The sequence below is a fragment of the Camelina sativa genome, chromosome 10 (assembly GCF_030686135.1).
Source record: "Camelina sativa cultivar CO46 ecotype springtype chromosome 10, ASM3068613v1".
NCBI lineage: Eukaryota > Viridiplantae > Streptophyta > Magnoliopsida > Brassicales > Brassicaceae > Camelina > Camelina sativa.
The window spans coordinates 16,339,125-16,364,642 of NC_141889.1; the positions used below are offsets into that span (position 1 = coordinate 16,339,125).

At 40.4% G+C, this 25,518-nt stretch overlaps 1 non-coding gene and 1 pseudogene across 1 annotated transcript; one reads left to right on the forward strand and one right to left on the reverse strand.

The window, feature by feature from the left end:
- Positions 1-260: 260 nt before the first annotated feature.
- On the reverse strand, positions 261-16,312 carry LOC147936234 (uncharacterized; annotated as a pseudogene).
- On the forward strand, positions 15,780-15,886 carry LOC147936235 (small nucleolar RNA R71). The gene has a single exon (XR_015569705.1). It is a non-coding gene; the product is annotated as a small nucleolar RNA R71 (small nucleolar RNA).
- Positions 16,313-25,518: the final 9,206 nt, after the last annotated feature.

Genomic DNA, 25,518 nt, shown 5'->3' on the forward strand with positions numbered 1-25,518 from the left:
GTAGCTTTTATTATGTGCTACTAAGTGAGTTTATAACGACTTCATCTGCCTGCTATAACGATCAATTAGGTTAGTTACAATTTGAAAGTATAGAAACCTGTGATAATGCTGAAATTGTATTCCACAATAGAAAATATCAAACATTGTTATGATACACAAAGAGCATACGATCCGATTCCATAAATCCCAAACAAAGAACACAAGTCTCATTTGCCACACAACAACGAAAGTAGAAAATCATACGGTTCTTATACTCGACATCAAATGAGGACAACTTTTTCTTCAGGCCATGCTATAATGGTACCAATAGTATCCTCCATACACTCAATAGCAAAATTAGGCCTCCAAACTTTTGCATCAGGCACCTTGACTACATCAATCCACACATGGACTGCATTATGACCCAAGCGAACAATGCACTAACTGATCTAGGTTGTTTGAAGACCAGCGTCCTTCTGCAACAACCCTATTCTGACCGGTAATGTCCAGCAATCTGCACTTCTGATCTTCCTTGACAATCCGTTTCGGAGAAGTATGCTGCATCGTATAAATAATATGCAAGGTTTACCAAAGGCATCAATGCTAACGATCATAACATATTTTCGAAGTAACAAAACGTTGAAATTTACCTTCTGAGATGAACTTGAAGGAGATTGTGAAAGTGGTTTTGAACTCTTCACAGGAGCTGCTGGAGTGAGTACTTGTGACTGCGTGCTGGAGATGTTGTAGCTGGTGCCTCTGTACTTAAATCTTTGATCAAAACTCTGTTGAATGATCATGCTACAAACGACTTCAAAGAGTTATCAAGATTTCAGAGTTCTTCTGTTGGCCGCCAATGAAATGTCTCAGGTTCATTAACCAAATACACAAAAACTTTAATGGCATTTCGTCCAAGAGGAAGGCCATTCACCAAAGCTTTGGGATCACGAGTCTGCCAACGGCCTTCAACAATGAGTTTATCATTATTTGATAGCCAATGTAGAAGTTTTCACTTGTTCATGGAACTTGTATTTGGGCTCTGTTAAAAAAATAATTCCAATATAGAAAAATATTACTAGATTTAAGAACACTAAAACGTAGAGATCAAATCCTAGTACAATCAATCAGATGAAGAAAACATTACCTTAGGCAGAATGTCTTATGTTCCTAACTCATGCTCAATAGCATCAACACAATCATGAGGCCACGCAATAGTTTCTTTTACAGCTTGACCAATACTAAACATATTTGGTGCAGGTCTCCAAAGGAATGCATCTTCTTGAAAAGCTGTCTCAACCAACACCTTCACTGAATTAGGGTCTAACAGCACATTGTTGACGAAGTCCATGTGATCAAAAGATAGAATACAACCCTCGACTACTTTAACTTTAGCGCCAGAACAATCATACAAAATGCACTTAGGCTGCGGTTATTGGTTTACACTCTACAAAGGTTAGAATCTGTTAACCATTCAGTGAACAACCTCAGCAAATCTCATTATATATTAACACTTACTCTTGGTGCTGAATGTTCACCAACTTCCGAAAATTGACGCTGTAAAATAAAAAGGAATATAATTAGTTACCATTTTCTTAGACCATTAATCCAATGATACAAACTTATTGACTTACAGGACTATTCAGTTTCGCAAGAGCATCTTGTAATTCGTTGACCTGCTACTGCAACTGAATTTGGGTCTATTGCATTTGAGTCACATACTTGTTTTTCATCTGGAAACAAGCAAGTTTGGTCATACTCATTCCTCTACTTATTCCCCTCAGGCGTCCAGGATTGTCAGGTCCCAATATCTGAGCAAGATTGTCTTCTTTTGGGTTTGATGATGATGATGATGGAGCATCAGACAGAACGAACACATTTGCCATTTCCTATTAAATGTCAGACTTATGTTTATAGAGGTAAATTATAATGAAAAACATAGAAAAGAGGATCATAAAAGAATGACTTACAATCTTTGCAGCAGCATCCATGTTCACTGCTGTCCCATCCTTTTTAGTTCGTGACTTGACCCACACATTGAGTCTAGTCACTTCATCTGTACTCTCTTTTCTCTGAGTAATTATAACACACATTCAATGACATTAAGAAACCATTGACAGAACTGGTGGCCAAAATATATTGATAGTCACTGAGTGACACTAAATCTTCGGCCAATCTAACCATTTCTTTACGGCTACATGTGTGAGGAATTTGCTTACGTCTTCTTTCCTTGTATGAATCACTAACAGCCTATATAAAAGTATTAGCACATTAAATGTTGGAAATAAATTAAGTACAAGTTAGTACCTTAAACTCTGGACTAGTCTTCTCTTTAACAAACTTCCTCCACTCTGCCGTAGGAATATTGTCTGGTCGCAGCTTCATTCTTTCTACGTTGTTCGGAGCTTTCCAAACCTGATTAACCAAACGTGACTTAGATGCCCTCCATAAACATCCTATGTGCTTCAAAAAAGCCGCTTTCTCATATTCTCCATCTTGTTTAAACCGTATCTACAATAAAGAAAAAAATCAAACAGATTTCCATAGTACTGTCTTCAGCTCCTCACCAATTTTCCTCCAATCATCTATCACAACAGGAACATGTTCTCTTACCAAGGGACCTAAGTAGGAAGACAACTTAACCAATCCTTCTCCACACGGTTTGTCCAAATTTAGTGAACTGTACTCTTATTCGTGTATTAGGATCCTTGGCAATATCTTTCATCTTTGTTGGTCCTCTGTGTTTTTTAGTCTGGGGTGGAACTGTATCAGTAGCATCTTCAGAGACAACAGCTGACTCTTTATCCCCTCCTTGTTCTGTACTGTCCTTAGCAGCTTCAGACCCAACCATATGGTTATCCAGAACAGTCTGATCCGGTTGTAGTTCATCAACCTGTGTGTCTTGAGGCTGTGTTTCATGTGGATATATGGTACCAACGAATTCAGGTTCTTCTTCTTGTACGTTGGTCTTCTTTTTCCTTGCACCCTTTTTCCCCTTAACCCCCATCTGCTACGTCCGTAAAACTAAAAGGGAAACTCAAATATAGACCCAAAGACAGACCAAGTATCCAAAAACAAAAAATCTAATAGTCATGCAAAACCAATCAAATATAGACTCAAATGAACACGATCACACAAAAATTCATTCACAATCATCTCTGACATTTTGAGCCTCATCTGATACGCCTTCTAGAGTCATATCAATATCCGAAGGTAATGGTCCAACATCTGCATACTCATCTTCCACATTCTCATCATTGTATCTTCTAGATGGACCTTTCAAAACTACATACCAACAAGATTCATCATTCTCCCTGGAATAAAATATTTGTCTCGCTTGAGAGACTAAAATGAATGGGTCATTTGCAAATGACACCTGGCTCTGATTCATATTAACCAGCGTAAAGCCATCTTCTACCTTAACACTGTTACCTTTAACAGTCCACTGACACCGGAATATTGGGACGTAGAAGACATTGTAGTCTAACAAGATAATATCAACTATTCTGCCATAGTATGATACAACATCTACCACTTGTGCTGTGTGCCCTGCACTAGATCTACACATTGTTGTTGCCTCATAGTAAACCCCACTATTCTGATTTAGCCTATGCACTGACTTTGTATGAAACCGCATGCCATTCACAATGTAGCCTGTATAAGATCTGGCTATACTACGTGGACCATAAGCCAACAACTTAAATGTCTTGTCCTTATCTTCATAATCAATAGGTATCTAACAATTATAAAATAAAAGGTCAGCTAAAGTACTAATTAAAAATCCACAAAAAAAAGACAAATATAGTATAATATGCCTGTTGCTTTAGCCACGTCGGGAAATGTTGAGTGTGCATAGTCCATAAATAACTTGCATCACGTCTGCATCTACCATTTGAGTCTTGTAGATGTTGTAAATGAGCACTTGCATATAACCAAGAAACAAGAAAATTCATCAGAAATAATTACTGTAAGAATAAATACTGTACATCATAATATGAAAAACTTACTCAATGTAAGGTTCCACCATTGTCGTGTTCTGGATTATAGCAAGGTGAGCTATTTTTCTATCCATATCAGTTAGAGTGAATGAGGTTCCAGCTGATATAGGTACACCTTCTAGGATGGAGTGGTTCTCATACTCAGTGTTCCTCTCCTCTTTTTCTTCTACATTTGTTGTAGCCTTCAAGTAATCAGAGCAGAAATTCATGCATTCTTCTGCAAGATATGACTCAGCTATACACACCTCTGGTCTTGTTGGGTTTCTAACATAGTCTTTCAATACTTTTATGTACCTGTTTGTAATGAACAGCAAATAAGTTCAATTAGATTCACTAAGTTCGTCTTGAAGATGATACTAAAATAAAGAAAAGGACACTACCTCTCAGATGGATACATCCATCGGAAATGGACAGGACCACCTAGTCGGGCTTCTCTTCCTAGATGCACACACAAGTGCAGCATGATGTCAAAGAAACTAGGTGGCCAAAATCTTTCAAACATGCATAGAGTCTCCACAATTTCTGTTTCCATTATTTGGAGTTGTTCCATATCAATCACTCTTTGGCACAATGTGTTGAAGAATGCGCATAGACGGAAAATGGCTATTCTAGGACCCTTAGGTAGTAAACCTCTAACATCAACTAGTAGTAGTTGTTGCACCAAGACGTGGTAATCATGAGATTTGAGTCCCATCACTTTACACTCATCCAATGATACACATGTAGATATGTTAGAGAAATAGCCATCCGGACCTTTAAAGTCAAAGAGCCGCTTACATAATATTTTATTTTCTGACTTTGACAAAGACCAAGGACCTGCGGGAAGTAGTGTCCTTTTACCGTGAGCTTTTGGATGCAAATTTTTCCTGATACCAAGAGTTTCAAGATCCTTCCTAGCTTTTAATCCATCCTTTGAATTGCCACAATGTAACAATGTGGCAGTCAATCTTGCAGCCACATTTTTCTCCACATGGATCTCGTCTAATTTATGTCTTACCGGGAGCTCCTTGACAAGACAAAGCATATAAGAGAGTAATCAGTTGAAATTCATATACAAGTGACGACAATGGAAACTCTATAAGTAAGTGGTGACAATTTGGGAACTCTATAAATATTTTACATACCTCCCAATAAGGCAATGTGAAGAATATTAATCTTTTCTTCAATCTAGACAACTCCTCTTCATCTTTTTCTGCTAAGTCTTCTTCTTCATCATCAGATTCACTGTATTCATCTTCGTTATCAGATGGTATTTCACAAGCAGCTCTAGATCTCTTTTTCCGAGTCTCTTTTCTATTACCAAAATCATTCTTGTAGTTTCTCAGTAGTAAGGAAATATTTCTACCCGTGAGTATCCTTCCCTTTGTTCCATACTCTGCTTTACTATCAAACCAACTCTTCTCTCCTCGATACCTATGTGACGGAGACAAACTTTTTTGGTGGCACATATATACAAAATTCCTACTATGACTCAGCCACGCACTATCTGTGTGCTTCCCACATATAGGACAACCCATCTTACCCGATTTCCATAAGCTCGTAAATCACTTATGGTCCAAATCAGCATCGCCCTCAACATAAAAGTTGTTTTACTAAATGCATCGTAAGTTATCTCGCCTTTAGACCACAAATGATTTAAATCTTCTATAAGAGGTTCTAAGTAAACATCTATACTATTACCAGGTTGGTGCGGTCCAGGAATCAACAAACTAAGCATGATGTTTTCCTCCTTCATACATAAGTCAGGAGCCATGCTATAATTTACGAGAAACACAAGCCAACTATTGTATCGACTGTTCTTCATGTTGAAGGGGTTAAACCCATCAGTAGAGAGACCAAGTCGCATGTTCCTCTGCTCAGTTGCGAAAGAAGGATACTTGTTATTCATTGACTGCCATGTTACTGAGTCTACTGGATGGCGCAATTTCCCATCAGTGCTCTTGTTATTGAAATGCCATCTCAAATCCGCAGCCACTTTCTCCGATCTGAACATTCTTTTTAGACGAGGGATTATTGGAAAGTACCTCAAAACCTTCTATGGAACACCCTTATTGACTTCCCCAGTGTGCATGTTGGTCTTCCATCTTGAAGACTTGCATTTTGGACAAAAATCAACCTTCTTCAGCTTCTTTCTGAATAAACAGCAGTCGTTCACACAAGCATGAATCTTTTGATATCCAATATCAAAAGATTTCAGAAACTTCTTGATGTCATAGGTTGATGTGTGCAGTACATTGTCTTCAGGTAACATTTTTGGTAAAGTTTCCAATAAATCATCGAAGCTCTTGTCTGACCAGCCATTCTGAGTTTTAATCCGAAACAGTGTAACTGTAGCTGATAGCTTGCTATGATTCACACACGTTGGATACAATGGCATTTCAGCTTCTACAAGTTTTGCTAAAACTCATCTTCTTGCCTATCCTCACCCTCAACAGCCTCACATAAATCTGAACCATTACAAGCTAAATCTTCATCAGACCATTTAGCAGCTTCGTATAAACCCAAAATCTCAGCATTCCACACTCTATCTTGACCTTCTATTAAACCAACATAATCTCCATGGTGAAACCAATTAGTACTTCTCTTGTAAACCTCATCCATTCCATGTATAACTAAATGAGACACAACCTCGTTGCATGTATAGCGCTCTAAATTGGGCATCCGGCGCACAGACAAATTATCTTTCCATTAACTGCTAATTTGGCAGTAACAACTTCAACAAAACATCGAGCACCACTCTCATATGCAGAATCAACCCTTGAGTTCATGTTAGAGAAAGTATAAGAAAAAGACATAAGTATCACAACACTAGTCCAAATGCATAAACAAAACACTTTTAACAATTATACTTACCTGCATAAATGCACCCATGCATTGTCTAACCTTTTTCTTAAAAATCCTAGTTTCCCTTGACACAGTTCAAACGGTATAGGATACAAGCAACAATGACCACAAGTTAAACATATTTACGACAATCAATCACAGAGACACTGCAACTACAAAAGGATACAAAAGGCCAAAAAATCGAGAGATGTGTCTAACCTCTATAGGGATTGTATTCTTCCCCCAATATCTGAGAACCCACACCTATTAACAAGACACAATGCTGTATTTACAACAACCAACGAAACACACTGCTGGGTATTGCTACTATGGACTCACTTTCAACTCACCTGAAAGTCAGATCTGAGGAGAGCTGATACGAATTAAGAGAGTGAGACAGATCAAATCGAGATGGCGAGCAATAGAGTTGGCGGAAGTGGCGAGAGATCTAGAGAATAAAATCAACTGAGATGGCGAGAGATCTAGAGGATGACATCGACGTAGATGGCGAGCAAACGAGTCGACGGAGAACTCGAAGGTTTATTCTTTTTGTTTTTTTGCCTTCTTTATTTTCTCTTTTTTTTTCCTTATGCTATGAAACGTAATGGTTTTGTTCTTAGACCACCAAAATGTAATTTTATTTTCTAAGTGTTGGCGCTTGTTCATAAAATTAAGGCGGAACCATGTGTTTTTAGTTCCCGCTTATTGGTTTTTAGGCATAGCATTAGTTCAATGCTATAAATCTATTTGACAAACTCTCATTTCACTTTTAATAGCAGTTAAAGAAATTGTGCTATTATAATCTGCTATCAATACTCATATTTGTTGTAGTGACAAGAAAAACTGTCCAAAGCCACAGTTTAGCTACAAAAAAATTGTAGCCATCATATGTTAGCCACAATTCAGACACAAAATATTATCCTGTCTAGTTTGTAGCTATATCGTAGCAAATTTGTGTCTATTTAGCTTCAAATCTAATTTATGGCTAAGTCGTGACTACTAGCTACAAAAAAACACAAAATATTAGGAGCTATCTAATTTGATTTATTTTAGTAAGATAGTGATAAATTTTTCACATATATATATATATATATATATGTGGCTATACGAAATTTTAAACTACAAACACAATCCATAAAACTCTTAACTCTACGAAACATATATAGTTATAATAATATATCGAAATCTATAATGTAACACTTATAAAAAATCTAAATTTTTTGAATCAAATATTTTTCAAACTTTGAATCATAACCCCATATTAATTTATACACCACAACATTTAAATTAATCATAAATTACTTTTAAATCCTATTTAGGTTTAAAACTCTTAAAAATATAAATGAATCATAAATGGTTAAACCAAAACAGAACTCACTATATATATACAAAACCAATAATATTAAAGCAATTTACATATTTACTTTACATAAAACTATTTATTTATAAATTTAAATTTCCAAACCAACAACTCAATTATAATATATATACGGTTAATTTAACCATATAATATAACATCTTAATGTAGTGACCCACACAACGTGGTACGGGCCAGACAGACGCGGAAGTAAGGACAGGCCAAACTGAAAAGAGGTACTAAGAGGTGATCGAAGAGATAGCAATCGACCGACAGTCGATCAAGGGTTCGATCAGCCACTTGATGAGAAAAATCGACCAAATGGTCGGTCGTACGGTCAATCGTACATGCGTACGAGGGACAGACAAATTAGCATACCAAAGACCGTCAAACTAGAACATGGCCGGGATGAAATGTGTGTTAGCAGGAGGGAACCCACTAAAAAGAATATTTAAATTACAAAGTGGAGGTAATGGTGATTTAAATGTTAATTAATTAATCATTAGTTAAATTTCCACTAAGTGTTTAAATAATCGGAAATAGGAGAAAGTGGGAAAGAATATTCTTTATTCCAATCGCCATTTGTGATTTGGGAGAATGAGGGAGACACACCTCATAAGGAGAGGTGTCACCACACTTTGGACAAGTGTGTGATGGAGGAATGAGAGGAGGACACCTCACCCCTGTGTGTGGCTTGAGGAATTCACTCATCTTCTCTGTAAATACCATCTCTTCTTCTCATTTTTGGAGAAGAGAAAGAGAGAACTTCGCCCAAAGGCTGTTGGAGAGAGTAGAAAAGAGTTGAGAGAAATTTGCTTAAGTGTGAGAAGCTTGGATCGAAGTTGCTGCATCTACGAGAAGAGATGGAAGCTAGCAAGAGTTTGAGTTGGAGAAGCTTGAGTTCTTTGAAAACAGTGAGTTCATGGAGCATTGATCCGATCTAGTTTGGAGTTGGGAGACTTGTTTTAGATTCGCTTTGTATGTGCATATAGTTGCATTTCTTCTTGATTTTTTGGTAGTTTTCTTGAAGTTTTGCATTTTGGTTGGTAAATTCCATGGTAGATCATAAACGTGGATGATCCGTCTATTTGATCTATTACATTTGAGGTATCGCATTTTCACTTGTTGTTTATGTGATTTTTAAATCCATAAACTTAAGTAAAATGTTTGAGGTGAATTCCATGGTAGATCATAAACGTGGATGTCGATCCGTTTATTTGATCTATTGCATGTGAGGTTAAATATTGTTGTTTGAAGTTTTATGTGTTCTTTAAAACCATAAACTTAAAAATTAATTGTTGGATGATCTTAGTGCGTGTCGTTTGTGACGAGGGGTCCGACAAGCCATAATCGCACTAAGAATGGAGATGTGTCTGACCTTCCCTGTGAAACCGTCTTAACATGCAGCCTTGTCATAGCTTTGCATGTTGTTGCCAAGAGCTCGGTCCTGGTTTGCTACCTTGGCCAAAGCTGTTTATACGACGGTGTAGTTGGTGTTTTATACCGATTGCATACCTTTGTGGTTTTAGTGCGGGCAAAACAAGGGAGTGGAATGGAAGGCAGCATATTTGGACCCTAGTAAAAGTTGTTTAAAAACGTATGCTTTTATTCAAGTTTTGCATGTTGCATTGATTGCTTGCGTGTGGTTATTTGCTTGGCTTATTATCTTCCGCTTGCTTTCTCTGATTGATTGTTGTGAAGTGGTGATTGATTCCTTGTGATTTGGGGTTGGGACGAAAATCTAATTTTCTGCAGGGACCCCTAAGACTCACTAAGTAATCTTATATTACTTATGATAGTATTTGTTCTGTAGGTGACCACTAGAGAAAATCTAGAGGGCGTGTTGGACGATAGGAGCCCGAAATAGTTTTTGTGCCTTTGTGTAAAGAAAAAGTATGCTTTATTTGTTAAAAACAGTTATGTATAATCTTTTTGGCAATAGGCCTGGCCACAAACTCTAAAGTCTTTTATTAACCTTGTGATGTGAAATATTTTATTTAATGAAAGAAATCAGTTTTATATTTCGTGTACGAGCAATGTCTGATAATGACTTAGTCCGGGTCGGCTCAATACTTGAGCATCATGAGGGTTGGCAAGTCTAAATGATGTCTAAAGTTGTGGAAATATCACCAATGGACTGGCTAAGGTTTTAAATGGGAATAACACCGTTCTGGGCGGGTTTGGCCATAGAACGGTACAGAGGCATTACACTTAACCTTAAATTCAATATTCATACATAAAAAGTAAACCAAAAACTACAAAACCAAAAACAAACCTTAAATTTAATATTCATACATAAAAAGTAAACCAAAAACTACAAAACCAAAAAAAAAAAAAAAAAAAAAAACTAAAGCCTCTCTTTGGCTAATAAATAGAGACAAGGATTGAGCTTTGGCTTATTCTCCACCATTCATAGACTGATTCAATCCAACTGATGAAATGTTCTCCTTCTTTTGTTCTTTCTTTTGGTTAAAATTCTCCAGTTCCTTTCTCCTTTTCTCTTCGTATCTTTCTCCTATTTTACTTATGAAACGATTCGACCCATTTTTTATTTTAATAAATAATAATAATAAATAAATACTCTACAACTAATGGTCCCATACCCACTAGCCACCTAACCACAAACACACAACATCGGATAACATAATCAAACCAATATCCAATAATAAAATAACCAATATCCAAAACATAATAATTCCAAAATCAAACAACAAGAAACAAAGAACCAGCAACCTAGCAAGTTCTAAAGACCGAACTCTAGCAACCTAACAATGCTAGACAACATCCAATCATGTCCCTAGAACATCCTTTTCTTCATCGCCTTGATTCCACGATCACACTTTGCCTTTACCTGCACCACAAACACAAATTGAGATGCATGAGTATTTGATAAACACTCAGTGAGAGAATCCTCCCATCTACTGGGCTATACACACAAGAAACAGTTATTCCAATGTTCCAAACAAAACATACAAATCAGGAAAACAAACATCATCTCGCTGGAAGGGAGGTGTCGTCCGACACCAGCCAAGTGTCTACCGACATTGGCTTGGTGTCGACCGACACTACCCCGCAGTGTTGATCAATGCCGTTTTGCTGGTGTCAACCGACACCAATTGGTGTCAATCGACACTCCCTCTGCAACCACGATCCTCTCAAAGCCGAGAGTCGAATCTCGCTCCCCAACCTCTTCCAAATCGTCCAATACTCAAAACCCATACCATAAACGTCCGTAGGAACCTATAGCAACCAATCCCAGCAAGAAAAACACACAAAACAACAACAAACAAGCAAATACGATGAATCAAACGCTTAGATTAGCCATGGTCATGCACTCACCTCTTTGCAGGAAGATTCAGACCAAAGGCAACGAATCCAACCCTCCTAGCAAGCTTCTAACGCGTCTCTAGCCTTGGATCTTCACTCTCACAGCAAGATCTCTCCAAAAACGCCTTCAAATCTCACAAACTCTCTCTAAAACCTTAAGAAACTGTTTCTCTCCTTTTCTCTCTGTTTCAAGCAGTGACAAACCACCAAAAACACGACATAGGTCGTTTTCTCTAAACCAAACCGACCAAAATCGACAATTTAATCAATCAGGCTGAACCAGAAATAACAGGTGTCGACCGACACCACCCTTGGTGTCGATCGACACCCACCCCCAAAACGCAGTGTTTTGGTCGCGGGTGTTACAATTCTCCCCCACCAACATAGATTCATCCTCGAATCTCGAACAACCATCAACCAAGGACTCCCGTGCAACCGTCTCCACGGTTCGCACTCCTCCGATCAATCTACGAAAGGTCACCTATAGGCGATAGACTCACATTCCAGGCATTATTTGCTCTCGACTTTTGGACTTTCGTTTACTCACATGCCTAAACCTTGATTTTTTGACTCCTCATCAGGCCGAAGCCTGCATGCCATAATATTGGCTCCTCATAAGACCTAAGCCCGTATGCGAAATATAGGGAAGTCCAATACTCGTCTCTCGGGTTGCCACCCTACAGCGCACCCCCAGATCGTCATCCAAAGTCAATATACCAACTATACGCTCCAGCCACAAAGTCTTAGAACATAACAGTACTAGGAGAACCGAAGTCCCCCAAGAGTCGTGAGCAAACAATTCATAACATGTCTGAGTCCTATCCCTAACCAGGTTTTCTTCCCGTGGCTCGCGTAGAAAAACAAAATGCCCTACCAACCACATATCCCCTCACTAGAATACCTCATGACCACACAAGGATCATCCCACTGCCCCACAGGCCGCCACAAAGGCAAAACATATGTCCTAAACAGGACCGCCACCAAGGCCAAACAAATGTCCTAAGTAGGACCGCCACCAAGGCCACTCATCCCGAAGGACCTTCACAAAGACCACTCGTTCCGAAGGACCGTCACAAAGACCTCTTGTCCCGAAGGACCGTCACAAAGACCAATCATCCTGAAGGACCATCACAAAGACCACTCGTCCCAAATTAGCGTCACAAAGACCACTCGTCCCGAAGGACCGCCTAAACGATAACTTTGGCTAAACAGTCCGCCACAATGGCCACACAATGGCTAAACAGCCCGCCACAAAGGCCACACAACGGCTAGATTGCCCGCCACAAAGCCACCCAACGGCTAAACAGCCCGCCACAAAGGCCACATAAGCCCCTCCAAGGCTCACAATCACTAAAAATGGACAAATTCTAACTCCCATAAAACTTTCCATTTTTAGAACTTCCACTTCTAGAAACTATCCACTTTTAGAAACTTCTATTTCAGGAAATGTTCCCTCAAACCACCGTCCCACGGAAATTTCGTACCCCGAGCACCACCTCATCTTGTTACTTAGTCGCGCAATCAACCACCCCTAAGCGACCAATTAACCAAGAGAGATAGGCTAGAATACTCCATTCCCGCTCCAGCAACGGACTACAACTGGGACCAGGCTAGGCAAATTCAAGTCGCGACATGCTTCTCGAACCACTTCTTGAATCTTGCCTTCATCCTCGCCTCTGGCTCCCAAGTTTGCTCCTCAAAACCATCACAGTCCCAAAGGACTCCCATCAAAGGAATCTTCTTCTTCCGAAGTTCTTTGATCCTCCTCTCGAGCACCCTCACTGGTCTCGCCTCCAAAGTCATGTAAGGATGAATATCCTATGGAGTCTTAGCCAACAACCGATCATCTTCACAAAGACAATTCCGCAACATAGACACATGGAAAACCTTATGGAATGCTCGCATAACCTTAGGTAACTCCAGTCTATATGCACTAGTCTAACTCGCGCAATCACTCTGAACAGACCCATATACCTTGGACTCAACTTAGTCTCAGTCAATGACCTGTTCGGACCCCGCAACATAGCCATCTTGAGGTACACTCTATCTCCACCCTGAAACTCAAGATCACTACTCCTCCTATCGGCATAACTCCTCTGTCGATCTTGAGCTTCCTTCATGTTCTGCTTGAGAATCCGAATCTTCTCTCAGGTCTCCTGAACAAAATCTGCCCCCACCCGACACTGTTCTCGATGTCGACCGACACTACACCCACAGTGTCGATCGATGCTTTTTTGCTGGTGTCGATCGACACTCCCTCTGCAACCACGATCTGCTCGAAGCCGTGATATGTCTATATTTTGTCTCTCCTTAGCATATATTTATCATGCATTTAGCTAGGATAACACATTGTTTTGCTTCATTTTCTAGTCCTTTCTATACACTTTGCATGTTTAGGTAGTTTTTGCATCATACTTGCATACATTGTGCATTTTGGAGTATTTCAGGTATCTAGGAGACGTCGGGAACACATCGCTCGACCCATCCGCTGCACAACACTCCGGGAAGCGTCAACCGAGCCATCCGTTCGAGCCGTTCCACTCGAGTGGGATTTAGCTTTCAACGTATTGATTAAAGTTGTAGGGAATTGAGTTATCTTTCCAACGCCGTTTATTTCAAGCCAATCGGAGGTGTGGTTCAAGAGTTATCATCGTTTTAGTGGATGTGTATACACCACGCTCGAGCCATGCTCCATCGCCATGCACTCCAGCTTGTCTGATCGAGCCATGCTCCCTCACCACGCACTCCAGCTTGTCTGATCGAGCCTTGCTCCCCCGCCACGCACTCCAGCTTGTCTGATCGAGCCATGCTCCCTCGCCACGCACTCCAGCTTGTTTGATCGAGCCATGCTCTCCCGCCACGCTCTTCAGCCGTCCGTCCGAGCCATGATGACATTGCATTCCATTCGACGCGCACGGACTCGATCGCACATGTCAGGAAGAAAGATGTTTGGTTTTACACGCTTCAGGAGTTTACTGAACCGACGCTTTACCTTGTCGTTTTAAGTTTTAGGGCTTTCCATGTTGGATTACTATATATACATGTTGTTAAGTCTTTGCTGAGACATCTTATCTTTTATCTCATTTTCGTTTTTGTTCATAATGTTAACCTAGCCACCTAAAAACGTTCTCAGACTTGTAATTCGACATCTCCGAGTTTATTCAGTTTTTGCATTTGATTTCATCTCAAAAGTTTTTCATCTTATTTTTATCTACCTAATAATGCTTGTTTCAATGTTTTCTGTGTTTGCATCTTGGATAATGACTTTCGGATCTGAGTAGTGTAGTAGTCTTTGAGGATGGGATAGACTAGGTGGAGGATCTTAGGATGTAGAGTGTTTAAGCTTTGATTTTTATGATTCCCTTTTGGACTAGTGTTAGAAATGCTAGTTTCTCTCTGATCAATTGGAACTAGGTTTGAGACATTTCCACACCCAAAAGGTGTTTGATGAAATGTCTGACCAACTAGTGCCAGAGACTTACATTCCTAGCCTAAGAGATTAGTTGTCTAGGATGTTTGTTGACATGAACGAACTTGTTTGTCATGCCTGCTCAACCATGTTTCTCTAGCGAGAGCTGGGTATGGAAGTGGTTGAGTCCGAGTAGCTTTTACCAAGAGACTGGATTAGCTAAGTTGAGATGTTCGTTGTCTAGGGATAGATTGCTTGTGGCATGTTAAACACTTTGTAGACTAGGAGACTTCACCGACATCAATTACTCCCATCCTTAGGACCTCTTTCTTCCTGATATTTATTACATTCTTGAGACTGTTTCGTGTCTTGCCTTTTAGTTCATGCTTAGACTCGTTTTCTGTTTTCATTCATTTTCGCTTCCAGTCATACATTCTCGTTTCTAGTCCTATAACACATTTCCATTTTGCATTCTGATCATTCTAGGATTGTTAGACACAAACACTCTCTTTGAATTGGCTTGACTTGTGATTCTTGATTGCATCTTAATTGTTAGTGAAGTTTCCCAACTGGATTGACACCTTAAGTATTACAACTGCATAAGGTTAATTGAACCTGCTAGGATACACAAAAATCTTAGTATCAATTTGGCGCCGTTGCCATTTGGGATTCATTTTGCTACATTTAAGATTTCAAGTTTTGCAAGATTAATTTCTATCCCACTTCTTATTCTGAGTACTGACTTGCTTTGGTTGCTACCATCTCAACAAGTTCCCAACCATCTTCAACATCCTTGTTCAGGAAGTTGCCATTGCTTGCAGTGTCAAGCATCATCCTGAACTTAGGCAGAACGCCCCGGTAGAGAGTACTAAGGAGGGATTCCTGACTGAAACCATGGTGAGGACATTTAGTAGTGGAGCTCTTGAATCTTTCCCAAGCTTCACAGAAGGTTTCACCATTTTTCTGAGCAAAGCTGGAGATTGCATTACGGAGCTTAGCAGTCCGCGAGTTAGAGAAGAACTTTTCAAGAAAAGCCTTCTTACAATCATCCCAAGAGGTGATGGATCCCTGAGGTAAAGCTTTTTCCCACTGATGTGCTTTGTCACCAAGAGAGAATGGGAATAAGCGCAGCTTGAATGCATCTTCGCTGACACCATTGATCTTTGTGAGGCTGCAGAGCCTGTCAAACTCGTCCAGGTGATCAAGAGGGTCTTCCATCGGCAAGCCATGAAATTTGTTACCTTGAATCATAGAGATGAGACTACTCTTGATTTCAAAATTATTGTTTGGGATGGAAGGAGGCACAATTCCCTGACGCTGCGTGTGGGTGTTAGGAGCATCACCAGCGCCAATGTGTCGTGGTTGGCGTGGCAGATTGTTTTGTGCACCAGGTGCATGAGGGTCGTGCTGTTGGTTATCCATACCAACGTGATCTTGTTGATCTAATCCGACTTGATTCCTTTGTTGTCTCAACGCGCGGGGTAAACGATCGACGTCATCACAGAAAAGGAGATTATGACTGCCTTGGGAGCGTGTTTGCATGCAAGAGAGAACTCAACAACACTGCTCGAGCTGTGTGTCGAAGGAGTGTTCCTGAAGCAAACAGATAGACAGCCAACAAGTCAGTAAACGAAAATAAAAGAAAAACAGCTTGATCTTAAGAGATCTGAAATCTTGAATGTAACAGACAAACACCCAATTGACAACGGCGCCAAATTGATAGTAAAGTTTTACATCTCTACTGAAGTTCAATTCCCTAAGCACTTAAATTGTGATTGTAGTACAAAGGGTGTCAAACCAAATGGGTGAGCTATTAACCACAAAAGATGCAATCAAATCTAGCTAAGTCAAGCGAACCTTAGTTTTGATTTTCTAACAACCTAAGTGAGCAAGCAACAAAAGAAAAGGAGAACTAATAGCAAAACTAAGCAGTGAATAACAAAAGTAAGCAGTGACTAACAAAGCTAAGCAGTGACTAACAAAAGTAAGCAGTGACTAACAAAAGTAAGCAGTGACTAACAAAGCTAAGCAGTGACTAACAAAAGTAAGCAGTGACTAACAAAGCTAAGCAGTGACTAACAAAAGTAAGCAGTGACTAACAAAGCTAAGCAGTGACTAACAAAAGTAAGCAGTGACTAACAAAGCTAAGCAGTGACTAACAAAAGTAAGCAAAGCTAAGCGAAACAAGCAAAACGTAAACTGATGCAAACAGATGATAAAAGAGAGCTCGTGAGGCTGGGTATCAATGATCCATGAAGTAACTTAGTCTTAATACAAAGATTCGATAAAACTTTAAACAAAGTTATCCCTTGACGAAAGATTCAACAACAGATCAATCCACTCTCGTGACAGAGACCCTCAAGCCAAGTTACCTCCAGACCTAAATCTCTTTAGTGAAGCATAACAAGGCAGGCATTAACAACCAATCAATCAATGTCAATAAACACCCTAGACAACTAATCTCTTAGGCTAGGCACGTCAATCTCCGGTATTAGCTAGATCAGACATTTCACCAAGCCCTCTCGGGTGGAAATGCCTCGGGTTAAGCTTCAGATGATCAGAAAGAAGCTAGCATGAAGAACACTAATCCAGAAGGGATCTAAAAGATTTAAACATCAAAACCCTAGAAAAGACTAAGAAAACCTCATGGATCTCACCCAACCTCAAGAACTCTAAGAACACTACTCAGAAATCATGAAGCTCAAGAACCCAAACCCAGAAAATTCAATAAGCAACATTATGAAAAGAGATTAAAGAGATATTAACAAGATTATATAAACTAAAGCATAAAAGAGAGATGTAAAACTATAAAAACTTGAAAGATTAAAAGAGAATTCGAATTACAAAGCCTTAAACACATTTTGTTTCTTGAGAGAAGTTCTAGAAAAATAGCTCCAAAGGATCCTCTCAAGTCTAAACAAATGAGACATATTTATACTAAACTTGTGAAAACCCTAGTCAAAGTCAACGATTTTTAAGTCGGTTGATGCTTAGCACGATCTCGCTCTCATCTGCTTCCAACAGCTCGATCGAGCTATGCTTTCTCCTCTTGTCCAGCTTTGGTTTCGCGTTCCACTTCAGCTCGATCGAGCTCTTCTTTGTCTCAAACAGCTCGACCGTCCTTTCTTTCAATCAGCTCGATCGAGCTCTGCCTCTTGTGTCAGTCGCTCCGCCTTGTCTTCTGCTCTGCATGCGTTAGGCTAGATTCTGCTTCAGTTGGTCATTCTGCCTTGGTTCGACTTCCTCTGCTTCACTTCGTCTTCCCAGCTCGATCGAGCTCTCTTTCGCCTTGCACTCTGCTCAGCTTCGTGTTCCCAAAAGCTCTCCTAAACCTGATAACAACTCCATATGCAACAATGTATGCAATGCTAATGGAAAACTACTAAGTGAGTGAATTTATGCAAGAATGAGACGCAAATGATACAAACACAGGATGAAATGATGCTAAAGTGAATGCAAATGAGGATCTAAAACAAGTAAAATGTAGATACATCAACTCCCCCAAACTTATTTCTTGCTTGCCCTCAAGCAAATAATCAAGATTAAGCTTGAAGAAGAGGTTTGAAGGAGGGGGCTCAGAACCAAAACATGCTGATAAAATAGGTAAAATCAATGTCCAAGTTAGTAATTGTAAAACGCAAAGAGAGAGAGAGTCGTACTTAAAAACTTTGGCCATGCTCTTCCTTACACGCCTTAGTCTCTGTTTCAACTTTGACATGCATTCAAATCAACCTATCCCTTTAACATTCATTGAATTGGAACCGTGAATCAAGCTTAAACACTGCCTATGAACTCATTTGGTTTGGTAAGAAAAGGATGGAGATAAAGGTGATCTCCTTTAGAGTAGGTTCATCGTTTTTGATCAGGGTTCTCTCAAGAAAATGGATTGAGCTTTTGGGAGAAGGCTAAAGGTAAGGACCAACAAATGCATACAGGAAGAAAACCTTGTCTACCCGAGAGTACCCAAGCGTTTGACTCCTAATTCTCTAAACCCAGATTGTCCTAACTCTACCCTTCAGCTTTATGCTCTCTTGATCATACCCATTCACCCTTTTGTACCAAGTCTCAGGAGAGGTTTCTTTTTGATTTTGCCTAGCGGATTTGGGGTTTCTTTTCTAAAACACTATGGTCCTCTTTTCCTTCTTATTTCTTAAGACTTCAAAAGCTTTTGCTATACATTCTTTGACAACTTTCTTTTCTTTTCTTAGAACCGTCTTTCTTTTTTTCCTATACTTTGCATTCCCCAAATCCTTTACTAGACTTTCATATTTAGAGACAGATTACCCCTCCTAGAGACTTTATCCTTTCTTTTCATTCTTTTCTTTTCCTTTCTGCACACATTGAATCCCAAACCCCTATAACAAGTTCCCACCTAGTCCTATCTAGTCCGGATAACGCGAACTAGAACTACACAAGGTTCCATTCCTGTCGGCTCAGACCTAACACTTTCTACCAAGCTCAATCCGAAAAATAAGGCCTCACACACAGAGATAATTTTGGCTTGAAAGAAGGGTAGGCTAATGGTGGGGGAAACTGTTCCAATAATGGGAATCAGCTACTCGGATTAGCCAAGAGTGGTATAAAGGTGAAAGAAAATCCAAGTATGTATATTGGTATCCATGAGTTCAGATTCAGTGCTTAAAACATGATAATTATGAGTCAAGATTAAGTTCAAGTAAATAGGAAAGGCATCAGATCGCAACATGTTTCCATCTAGACAAGAATGCAGAGTTGTGAATTCTAAACATGGTGCGGTTTTACTTCAGGTTCGCTAGATCATGCGTTAGACAACTAATAACTTGGGCATTGAATTTATCTAGTAAATCAGCATGTCTACGAGGCAAACTCATCACAGACCCCTAACACATATGCACAAACTACTGCATATGTACAAACTACTAAAAAGAAAGCAAGACTTAATCTAAAATGCAACTACAACTATATGAACACTCTTTTTTTTTTATAGAAAATTTAAAAAAATTTCAAATTTTTTTGGGTTTTCTATGTATGCAGACTCAATGATGCAAGATTTGAAAATAAGAGACAAAGAAAACAAGTTATATACATCTCAAACCCTCCCCCAAACTTAAATTACACAGTCCCTTGTGTAACAAAAATTTGAAGGAGAGTTCAAAAGACAAAGAAAACAAACTAAATGAAATGCAATGGTATAACCAGATGAGTGAGGAGTGTTACTTGGTCATTTAGGAGAATTGGGAGTCAAGGTAGGGCTCCATGCTCTCCAGGGTGTAACCAGCGGTGGGAGGGTAGGATGATGGATCGTGTTGGGTCGAGCTGGCGTGTTCATCTTCGAGATCCAGTGGAACAGGGAAGCCTCTCTTCGAGCTTGATGGTGGTTTAGCTGCTCTGCTGACTTGTGTTGACTCCGTCTCCAGCTCGATCACCACGCTGCGTTGGGCCAAGCTACATAGTGTACGAACTTGATTTTTCTTTTATAAACCTGAGAAAATTATAAAACTAACAAAAACAACCTAAAAAGCAATAAAAAGAAATATATACAGGGATAAACGTGGGACTTCCTCCCAAGTGAGCTTGTTTTAAGTCTCTAAGCTTGACTTCCTGTTTCTTTTAGGCTTTTGGAGGATCACAGAGAGGCACAGAGGACCCCTCCAGAATCTTTTGATCTGCAAGGTACTTCTTGACCCTTTGTCCATTTACTGTGAATTCACTACCATCCTTGTTCAGCAGAGTTACTGATCCGTATGGCAAAACCTCTTTAATCTCAAATGGTCCAGACCATCTTGACTTGAGCTTGCCAGGAAACAACTTAAGTCTGGAGTTGAAAAGCAAGACTTGATCTCCAGACTTTAGTTCCTTCACAACAATCTTCTTGTCATGAAAAGCTTTGGTTCTCTCCTTATAGATTTTGGAGCTTTCATAAGCATCAAGTCTGATTTCCTCAAGCTCATGTAGATCAACAACTCTCTTGGCTTGTGCTTTGTCAATGTTCAGATTTAACATCTTAATAGCCCAAAGCGCCTTGTATTCAACCTCCACAGGAAGGTGACATGCTTTACCATACACCAACTGAAATGGTGTTCTTCCAATTGGTGTCTTGTAAGCTGTTCTGTAAGCCCAAAGAGTCTCATCCAGCTTCATAGACCAATCTTTCCTAGACAACCCAACAATTCTTGACAGGATCCTCTTAATCTGCTTGTTGGAGACTTCTACTTGCCCACTGGTTTGGGGGTGATAAGCAGTCGCTACTTTGTGTTTCACCCCATACTTCTTCAGCATACCATCAAAGACCTTGTTGACAAAGTGACTTCCTCCATCACTGATTATAGCTCTTGGTACTCCATACCTTGGGAAGATGATGCTTTTGAACAGCTTCAAGACAACCTTATGATCGTTGGTGGGACTTGCAATAGCTTCAACCCACTTAGAAACATAGTCAACTGCCACTAAGATGTATTTGTTGCCATTTGATTTAGGGTTGAAGGGACCCATGAAGTCAATCCCCCAGACATCGAATATTTCCACTTCCAAGATTGGGTTCTGAGGCATCTCATTCCTTCTTGTGATATTACCCATCCTTTGGCAAGCATCACACTTGGTGATGAATGTGTGAGCATCCTTGAATAGAGTAGGCCACCAGAGACCTGCTTATAAAACTTTCTGGGCCGTCTTGAATGCAGCAAAGTGTCCTCCATACGTTGACCCATGACAGTGCTCAAGCACACCCTGTACTTCATTTTCTGCTCTACACCTTCTGAACAGACCATCAGACCCTCTCTTGAACAAGTAAGGCTCATCCCAGAAGTAGTGGTTGACAGCTCTGAAGAACTTCTTCCTGTTGTAGCTGTCCAAACTCTTGGGAACCTCTCCACAGATCAAGTAGTTGACAAGGTCTGCATACCATGGAAACTTGTCTTCCTTCAGTGACAGTGCTTCAACCATCTCCAACTCTAACCCGGCGTATGTACTCTTATTCAGAGTCTCCAACACCATTAGTTGCTCTTCAGGCATTGAGTCATTAATGGGGACCATGTCTTCAATCCGCATTCTTGAGAGGTGATCAGCGACTCCATTCTCAATCCCCTTTTTATCGAGGATCTCCATATCAAACTCTTGCAAAAGAAGTATCCATCTCAGAAGTCTAGGCTTGGTGTCCTTCTTTGCGTAGATGTACCTCAGTGCAGCATGGTCCGTGTAGACAATCACTTTTGAACCAACCAAGTAACTCCTGAACTTCTCAAATGCAAACACTACTGCCAGCAACTCCTTCTCAGTGGTGGCGTATCTTCCTTGTGCATCGTCAAGGGTCCTGCTTGCATAGTAGATGACATGCAACTTCTTATCAATTCGCTGTCCCAGAACAGCTCCAACTGCGTAATCAGAAGCATCACACATGATCTCGAAAGGATAGTCCCAGTTAGGTGCTTGGACTATTGGAGCAGATATCAGAGCTTCCTTGATAAGCTTGAAGGCTTCCAAACATTCATCATCAAAGATGAACTCTGTCTCCTTGCAGAGCAACCTGGTAAGAGGTCTGGCTATTTTGGAGAAATCCTTGATAAACCTTCTGTAAAACCCTGCATGCCCAAGGAAACTTCTGATATCTTTCACATTGGTTGGGGGTTGCAACTGCATCATAACCTCAACTTTGGCCTTATCAACCTCTATCCCTTTCTTGGAAATCTTGTGCCCAAGAACTATTCCTTCTCTGACCATGAAGTGGCATTTCTCCCAGTTCAGCACCAAGTTTGTTTCCTCGCACCTGGTAAGTACCCTGCACAGATTCAACAAACAGGAGGAGAAGGAGGAGCCATACACAGAAAAGTCATCCATGAACACCTCCACCATCTCCTCTATCAAATCCGAGAAAATAGAGGTCATGCACCTCTGAAAAGTAGCAGGTGCATTACAAAGACCAAAAGGCATTCTCCTGTAGGCGAATGTGCCATAAGGACAAGTAAAAGTGGTCTTTTCCTGATCATTTGGATGTATAGGGATTTGAAAGAATCCACTATACCCATCAAGGAAACAGTAGTAAGGATGCTTAGCCAATCTTTCTAACATTTTATCAATGAAAGGCAATGGGAAGTGATCTTTCCTAGATGCAGCATTCAACTTCCTATAGTCTATGCACATTCTATGCCCTGTAATGGTCCTAGTGGGGATGAACTCATTTTTTTCGTTTTCACTACAGTTATCCCACCCTTCTTAGGAACACAATGTACAGGTGAAACCCATGTACTATCAGAGATAGGATAGATAATACCAGCATCTAGCAACTTAAATTCTTTCTTGACTACCTCCTTCAGGTTTGGGTTTAATCTACGTTGGGGTTCTACACTAGAGTATGCTTCATTTTCAAGATGAATCCTATGTGTGCATAGACTAGGAGAAATCCCTTTAATATCATCTAGTGAATACCCTATTGCCCTTCTAAACCTTTTCAGTTCAGTTAACAACATTTCCAATTCATCATGGCTAAGCTCAGCATTTACTATGACAGGGTAAGTAGAATTAGGGCCTAAGAAAGCGTACCTTAGCCCTTTTGGTAGAGGTTTGAGTTCTACCTTTGGTGCTTTGAGTTCAGTCCAGTCATCAGGCGCAGGACTGCTTGTAGAGCTTTGCAGGTCGAGTGAAAGCATCAAACCTTGATTTTCTGCTTGGTCTGCAAACTTGACATTCACTGCTTGTAGAGCTTTCAAGTCCTCAAAGACTGCACATCCTTCTTCCTCTTTGTGAGAGTCCAAAATCTTCAGATAAGCTTCAGTTTCCAAGTGTAGGTACCCATCTTCACCATTCTTTGTCAAAGCACTCTGAAGATGATCCTGTTCATTGAGCTCTTCAAGTAGCTCATCTGCCAACTGATCCATCCTTTCTATGTAGAACAGTTGCCCTTCTATGGTAGGCTTCTTCATGACATCTTTAATGTCAAAGTTCATTTTGAAGTCCTTACCAAGGTTCAGCTCTATCAGACCTTTCTTGCAATCAATGATTGCTCCAGCTGTTACCAAGAATGGCCTTCCCAAAAGCAGAGGATCAGTAGGAATCTCCACATCTCCAACTCCAATACTACGAAGTCAGTAGGAATCTCCACATCTCCAACTCTGACAGGTAAATCCTCTAAGATACCATTAGCATACTTCACAGACCTGTCAGCCAAAATCATAGCGATATTGCATTGTTCAAACTTCGTGAATCCTAATCTTTTAGCCAAGGAGAGTGGCATCAAGCTGATAGATGCTCCAAGATCGTAGAGACAATTATTGAAAGCGAATGGACCAAGGGAGCATGGCAGAGTGAAGCATCCTGGATCACCGAGCTTTTCCATGACAGCCTTCCTTTGTATGAGAGCACTGCACTCATGAGTTAGTACCACCATCCCCTGAGTCTCCTTGATTCTTTCATTTACCAGATCTTTCAAAAACTTGTGGGACTGAGGTATGAGAGCAATAACATCGAGTAAAGGCATTTTCACTTCGATCTCCTTCATTTGTTTATCAAAAAGCGCTTTGTACTTCGCCACCAACTCTTTCTTGAACCTTCCTGGGAATGGAAGTTTAGGCTTGTAAGGAGGTGGGATGAACACTGGCTTCTTTGCTTCAGGAACTGTTGCTTTTTCAGTCGAGGGTTTAGCTTGTAACTCTGGTTGAACTTGGATCTTGTCTTCCTCTTCCTTCTGCTCAGCTTGAATCTCTGGTTCACAGAAGTTCTCCCCATCTTGTTCATCACTGTCCACAGTGATTGCAGTAGGTCCTGTTTGAGATGGGAGTTTTCTGCCACTGCGAAGGGTAATACTTTGAGCTTGGTGGTACTCTTTCGGGTTTTGGATAGCTTTTCCTGGAAGTTGGCCTTGAGGCTTTGCAGAAGAAGTTGTAGCGTGGTTGCTCTCTAGGTACTTCACTTTAGAGTTCAGTGCCTCAACTTTGGTGTTCAAATCGTGAAAATTATGTTGCACTTCAGAGAACTTCTTGGCAACATCCTGAGCACCAGCTGCTTGTCCTTGAAGAAGTTGCTGAAGCATAGTTGTCATATCGGGAGGTGGTGCCTGAGGTGGAAAACCTGGAGGTGCACTCATGTTGCCCTGCTGCTGTGGTTGAAAGTACTGCTGCTTCGGAGCAAAATTCTGATTCTGGTTGTAAGGAACGAAGGTCTTGTGCGGCTGCTGCGCCTGCTGTTGTTGAGGTTGTTGTTGCTGAGGGTAGACCTGATCCTGTGGATTAGCAACGTGTGTGCTTCTGTAGGAGAGATTCGGGTTAGCTTTGTAGTTGGTGAAACCTCTATTGTAGCCACCTTGGTTCTGCATGTAGCATAACTCCTCAGTTGGATCAACCTCCCCATCTGGGACCTGTATCTGCTCAGCTTCACAAACAGAAATAACCTGCTTCTGTTGACCCAACAAAATCCTGTCAAATTTCTCATGAAGAGCCTTGGTTTCCTTCCTGGTGTTGTCATCAGTATCGTTGTTGCTCCTAACAGTCCTATCATAATCCTCATTGTAGTTCCCGTCAGATTGAGCTAAGTTCTCAACAAGTTCCCAACCATCTTCAACATCCTTGTTCAGGAAGTTGCCATTGCTTGCAGTGTCAAGCATCATCCTGAACTTAGGCAGAACGCCCCGGTAGAGAGTACTAAGGAGGGATTCCTGACTG